The sequence below is a fragment of the Eimeria acervulina genome, genomic scaffold (assembly GCF_000499425.1).
Source record: "Eimeria acervulina Houghton genomic scaffold, Eah_scaff9, whole genome shotgun sequence".
Taxonomy (NCBI): domain Eukaryota; phylum Apicomplexa; class Conoidasida; order Eucoccidiorida; family Eimeriidae; genus Eimeria; species Eimeria acervulina.
The window spans coordinates 169,912-177,217 of NW_013549532.1; positions in this window are offsets into that span (position 1 = coordinate 169,912).

Genomic DNA, 7,306 nt, shown 5'->3' on the forward strand with positions numbered 1-7,306 from the left:
CAAGCAATGTAGCTGATTGCAGGAGCATGCAATAAAGCTTCGGCTGTGGAGCACCGGAAAACCGCCACCCACCAAACTGTGCAATTTCAGGCTCAACTAGAGGTCAAGAATCATGCCATTGACGCCCCTTCGTCGTCCCAATCTTCTTCCTATATCTCTCATGGCTTGCTTTTTTCCACACGCTTTCCGGGAGGAGCGTATGCTGAAAGTTTCATGCCCGGTGCCTGCAGGTGTGGGATGTTGCGTCGATGCACAGTGAGTAGGCGGACATTTCTTTTTTGAAAGGTCAAAGTGCAAGTAGACAGATGTTGCCAGGATGCTCAGGCATAAGTATCTATTGAAAGCATGACTTTTGCTTCGCTTTCGTCCGTATATCTACTCACACTGCGGCCCATGTGAATTTTTTTTGCGTTGGGAGCACCTGCTTTGCTGTTTTTACTCTTGCACGTCCCTCCGCGCGCCGCTCCCCTACGCTTTGCACAGCAGAATACAGATGACGCTGCATGACACAGAATAGAAGGGCGGCATAAAGAATTCAAGTCATCTGCACCCGCTTCGGTATTCTGTTGAAGATAGGTGTGCTGCGCGTGGAGAAAGAGTCCTCGAGAGTATACGAAGACCGTCGTGTAGTAGAATAAGAGACCTAAGATGAGCAGCTGGCCTTACTTCCAGCTTCCAAGTGTCTTAGCCAAGGCGACAAAAGGGACGGATGCTGGTGCGGAGAGGCGGCGGTCTATGATGGGGTGCAGCAAGGAATGTTGCAACACCAAGGCAACCCCACAAGCAAGCACACCTAAGCTATTTGATGCACACACAAACCCCATCTACAATTGTAAAAAGCTTCCTTCGCCCTCAGGAGCCAGCCTGCGTTCCAGTATAAGTCCATGTACCAATTGTAGACAGGCAGTGCAACAAGGGCTAAGACATGGGTTTAGTCTCCGTTACGAAGAAGACGCATAGAATCGAAGTCGCAGTCGTAAAAATATAGCTTTAATGGGGCGGCTGCAGTCAGCCTTATTTCCGATACAGTTCTGAAGGTATAGGACTAACTGACCACGCACCCGTATACACACTTTCAGGTGAACACCTGCCCATCTCGCGTGCTGCAGGTAACTGCAAAGGCGGGAGTGGTTTCATGAGAAACTGTATTAAATCTGCATGTAGTCAAGGTATGTCTTACGTTCCTCCTGAGCCAAGAGCAAGCTCACTTTCTTGTACTCAAACGCCAAAACCATAGGGGGGTGAGATGAACGGTGAAGTACTGATGGAATTCGGACTTAGCTATTTTTCCCGCGGCAGCTTTCGATTCCTTTCGATACATAGGTCCGAGTTCTATTTGTTCAGATGCTACCGTTTTAGTTTATGGGTGGGATATGGGTAGCCATAACCTGAAATGAAGGTTTAAATCTTTCAAAACGTGGGTTTTCAGCGTCAAATTGGACCTTAAAAAACACGGAGAAATAACTAACATGAAGAGAAAACCTCCGTGAGAGTTCCAAGTATCTAAATCGCAACTGGGTTTATCAGGGATTACCCTAAGTTATTGGGAATGTAAGATTAAATCTTCATATATCACCCAATGACTGATTCTGCAAAATACTTTCTACTAATAGTAGTACACTTGTACCTCATCTAGGCGCAGGAATTGCAATATCTAGTGATTCTATTGGTCCTTTCAACTTATTTGCCCGTTTATCCACCGACTTTGTGAAGCATTTTCACCGATAGCTTGTATAGCTTTTCATGCAGATCCCTTCACAATGGAAACAGAATCACCACAGTTATTTCACTAGTCAATATTCATACAATTAAAACGAGCTTACATAATTTCAAATTCCCAAAAAGGACACCTCCGCTTTAGAAATATATTGCCATTCAAATATTCACCTTCCCATTTTCGGCTTTTTTTCCTTTGACATATATTGGGAGCTGCTCAATCTCTTCAAAGTAAATATGTGCATTCAGTTATCCCAAAATAATTTTTCAATTCAACTCAAATGTTTTAACTAAACTACGGAAGTGGCGAAACAGGAATACGCGATGGATTTAGGTTTCTATAGGTTTCTACGAGAAAGTTCAGATATATTCCCTAGTAGTAAACAGTACTATACAAGTTTCCAACGTCTGCAGAACAACTGTGCATTAGAATTGTGCAGCCTAGGCCAATGCGGCCGCACAGCGCAGTTGTGGAACGACTCATTCGCTTTAAGTACTCCCTCAACCCCCTTCGCTGCATCTCCCCCCCACGGGAACAAATAAGCTCAAAGCTCCAATGCGTCTCTCTACTGGCTCTGCAAGCAGGCCCTAAATGCACACTAACACTGTAGAGAATTGCAAAATCACGTACTTGGCCCTGGGCGAACAGCCTGCACGATAGTAAAATTGCGTCCTCGAGTTTCAGACAGACAGTGCTACACCAGGCTCTTAGGGAGGGGTGGAAACAACGCATGGGTGCTGATAGGGGCGTTTAGTTGCCTTTGGGGGGGCACTTAACCTTGACTCTTCTGATTCGGCTGCAGCTCACTACGGTCCTTGGCGAAGAGCGACGGCTCGTTACTTAGGTACGCAACAACCAAGGGCGCAAACAGCCAGTTGAAATAATTTGTTTAATGATGACGGGAAAGTGTGAGCGCCTTGTTTTCACTGCAGCCCACTATGCATACAACCAATCGTGCATGCGGACGCACCAACGTACACGGCCGGTCATCTTTCCGTCGCTCTAGCGGCAGGTGGCTCCACAGAAGGTGTCTCCTCACTCATCGCTTCGTGTTTCGAACATATTCCCGAATGCAAGTAACGCGTGCATGAGCCTTTACATATGCAAGAGAAGACATGCAGTGGAGTCGTGCACGCCACGCCACTGCATGATTGTGCATTCGTACCTGGGGTGGTGAGAGGACTAACCATATCTACATTGAAATCATAGGAACGACGTGTTGGATCTTATACCCAGCGCGATAATACTCCCATTTAAGTTCCGAAATGCGAGTGCTCTCGCCCTTTTTCGCTGCCTCGGTGGCACTTCTGGCAGCCGGAATTGACGGAGCTGAAGTACCGGCCGATCCTTTTCCCAACTCTGAACGCACTTTTCAACACATAGAAGCCTTTATGCCGGGTGAGGGTTCCTCTTCACCGAGGCAGAAGGGGGAACGTTGGAAATTTTCCGTGGGTGTTGCCGTCTTTGCCGCCACAGTTGCTACGGTGTTTTTCTTCCTTCAGTGCTTCAGGGCCTTACAATCCAACAAGAACCCAAGCAGCCTTGGAACGAATAGGCGGAACCTTGCGGAAGGAGGTCCAGATCCATGCGGCGTAGGTCTTGGCCAACACAAGCTGAGCTGTGAAGTGGTAGTGGCTGAAAGGCTTGACGCACGGGAGGTAGTGCATGCCTGCCCGTTTGCGTGCAACGGAAATGTTTGAAGTGAAAGGAGGAGTTTTACTGCGTCTTGAGGAGCGGTTACAAGGAAATTCCCCCACTTGCGAGCCCGCGTCAGAGGAGGGGGCTTAGATCTCAATGCAACGGGAGAAAATTTCGGTAGCGGGGAAGTGTTGTCATCATCATCCAAGTTGATCAATGAGTTGCATTGGTGGAAGCAAGCATAGTATCGTACGTTTGCGGATGCAGTATGATACCGCAGATGAGACCATGATCAATTCATTAACCTACGCGCTGTCGAGGGCTCACCAAGACGTTTTCAAGGAACTCGCTCTGGTGTCTTGGGAGGCTTTCTAAGTGACATTCAGCTTCAATAACTATATTGCGTCTCTGCACCTCAACTATATCCTACAGGAGCTGTGTAAGAGGACACTGTGTACTTAGGTTTGGGAAAACTATGCGGATTGGCGTGTCATCTGCGTTTCAGCATAGTGCGCATAGCACTGCGTCTCCTGTTGCTGCGATGAGAACACTCGGGGCATTGTGCTGTTTAGCATAATGCGCATAGGCAAACCAAGAGCTGGCTTTCGGTGTATCGAAATATGGCGTTCCGGACGGAGGTACGCTAAGAGCAGCGCATCGTTTTTCTGAGTTTCTACAATGTAACAAGCATACGTTGTGGCATCATTTTGAACGCCATACGCTTACGAACCCCCGGGTTATTCATCAGTTTGAAAGGCATCTTGGCCTCAGCTATGTTGACACGGGAAGATTCTGTACTATACAGAAGAGAACAGCATGTAGTGATTAGTCAACCCCAATCGCGCGTGGTTAGCGACGAGTGGTGGTGCGCTGGGGGAAGCCCAACGATGGCATGTGCGTAAGCGTAGCAATGCGTACTGGAGGCGCATTTGTAGTGCTGGGACTGTAGGAGGGCTTGCAGGAAAGGGAACGTGAGTCGCACTGGTGAGGGATCTTGCCTGCCTTCGGAAATTCGTTCGGTTACATGGGTCGACCTTTGCCGATGCTACATTTGTATTGCGTGTGGAAGGAAGTGGCTGTGGGTTGGTGTGTGAAGGACTGGACAGTTCCTGGCAAGAGGGTGCAAGGAATGACTTGTTGTTTGCGGTCTTCGTGCACCAGGATGCGTGCTTTTGAATTGTTCATAAAGCAGGTGGAGAGGAATCTGTGCTGAGAGCAGACATTGTACCGCTTCAATCAAAATGTGGCTGATGCGTGGGACTCACATTAAGGTCGCGTGACCTTATCGTATTGAAGCTTTTGCGTAGCCTCAGCGTGTATTCCAACTTGCAGAGCACTCTGACAAAGGCGTTGCCTTGCAAGCAAGCAAGCAGTGGAGCTGGGGGGCAGAGGCGTTGCCATAGATTCGAGAGTGCGGCTGGTTCTCATTTGTGCCGTAGTGACTAGCCCTGTGCTGGCGTTCAAGCTGCGTTCGACCCGCAGGCTTACATGGGCGTTCGCGCGGCGCATTCCGGTTGGGTGTTTGATATGGCGGTCCAGTGAAGGCTCTTTGCTACCGTTTTAATGCCATTCTTGAGTGTCGCTGCTACACGATCTGCTTCGGCTGTAGACAGACTGCTTGTAGGGCCTTCACAGAATAAGCAGTGTCGAACGGGAGACTGCCCAGCGTTATGCGTGTGCATAACATGTACGTCGGGTGCAGCTTTTATTCCAGTCGTCCCGTTGGCTTTCCGGGAAGGGAACGGCACCTCATTATACCATTAGTGATGCCCGTCTTTCTATGGTGCAGAAGGCAGCAGCACCTAAGGGGTATTTTGCGTCGAGCATTTAGTAGCATGGACAGTCAAGCATACGTCTGCAAAATTGACGTTTCTCGTTGGGCCCATCTGCAGGAACCTATTTGACAAGGACACTCCGTGGAGCCAGCTGCATCATCCTGCAGTTGCAAAGCTTGTGTTTAGTTTTCCTTCCCTGGTTGAAACCAGCACCATCTGCCGAGAGCAGTATACGCAATCCGTGGGGAATATCTAGGGGATATGCATCTGTGCGCATCGCGGGGTTATGCGTTTTGTATGCGCTCGGCTGCACCGGCAGTTCTGCCAATTCTCTCTGTGACTGTGACCGTGTTTTGCTTTGCCCAGGAGGCAAACTCTTCTGCTCGGCGCCGCCATGGTTGTGGTTGAGGGTACAATCACGCCTTAGGCTGTCTGATAGCAGACGTAGCTGTACACTAGCATGCCGTATATTTGTTCTGACTGCTCGCTACACGCATGCGCGACAGAGTCTGACACCACAAACGACCGCAGTGCATGGGCTAGGCAGGATATGTGCAGTCCAATGCGTTGTGGGAGGGAGGCTGCTGCAACAACGCGACGATTTGCGTCGAGCATTTTGTAGCATTGTTGACGGGAGCGATAATGTATGATACTACCATGCGGACAGGCGTAGGGAAGCGTGGGCCGCGGCCGATAGCGCGGCCAACACGAATTCTGTAAGTGCTATTGTCGCCTATACCAGCGGATGGGATGCCTGTAGCTCATTGGGCAGCTACTTGGTAGCCACAGAGATAGCGGGGCCAGGCATTAAGCGCGTACTTCTTCCTCTTGCACTGGCTCAAATAAGTTTTGTCACCCAGTGGAAGTATGCGCAGTGGGCGGTGAGAAGCAAAGAGTTTCGCATGCTTCTGCATTGTGGGGCTGATAATCGAGCTGTTTATGTTCCCAATAGGCTCATGCGCGAGCATCGCGTGGTTCTGCACTTAGTGTACGTGGGTTTACTGCTGTGGTGCTTCAACGTCTTCCGCGTGTCGGCCGCGCGTTTTCTTGTCTAGCAGGCATGCCCGTTAACGGAAGCTCTTATACTCGGCGCGTTTGTGAGTACTGTAACGTCTCAGCCTGTACGAGGACAGACACGGATATGTACAGGCATGATTGCACATTTGTCGCATTACAGCGTGAGAAGAAGCGGAAGCTCGTTGTGAATTAACCGTGTTCTTCTGTGGAATACCACAGCGGAACACGGTAAATTCACAACTAGCTTGACCTTTGCTGGTTGTTCTGGTACTGCGTTGTGCGCCTGCGAGACAGGGTCTGACATGAAAAATGACTTGGGTGTATGAGGTTCTCTAGGCTCATGGGCAGCGCGGTATGTAGATGCAGCAGCAACTGCCCATGCTTTGCTTCCACACCGTTAGTGGCGGTGAGATCTAGCCCATAAGTGTATGATGGCAGCTCTCCTGCGGGGGACGGGTAGACTGAAAAGCGCGCCGCGGCCAGGGGCGCGGCCAACAGGGCTTTCGAAAATGTTTATGGCGCTTGCAAAAAAGAAGCCGGAACCTGTAGCTCATTGTGTAGATGATGGGTACTGCAAAGGAAAGGGAAGCCCGTGGCGCGTGCTGGCGTTTGTGGCTCGGCGACGAATTTGTCCAGGTGTTTCTGTGTTGTGTTCGGTGTAGGGACATTTAATGAATGTCACTGATCTTCGTCTGCGGTCGGTATCTCGCAGCATAACGTTCGTACCACTCCAACATAGTGCCTACAGCCAAGCGGGAGGCGGGCCGTCGGTGTGCACGCGCATGACGTTTGCCGTACGTCTGGAACATTGCCGATTCTCCTCAATCTGCTTACAAGGAGCAAATCGGTGGGGGCACCATATGGAGTCAGCTACAGCATCCTGCAGCTGGCACTAAGCTTGCGTCTGGCTGGTTTGTCTGGGTTGAAATAAGCTCCAGCTGCCGATTGGGGTGTAAGCAGGAGTGTGAGTAGAGCTAGGGATCATGCATGAGGAAGTCGTGGAATTATGCAGTTTGTGTGCGCGCGTATGCCGGCCCGCTGTGGCTAAGGCTTCTCTGGCGTTGGAATCGCGTGCTGCGTCCGCGAGAACGCATAGTTTTAAAGTTCACACTCATTTGCTTGACGCGTATATGTGTACGTGTCAGTTAGTATGCGACCT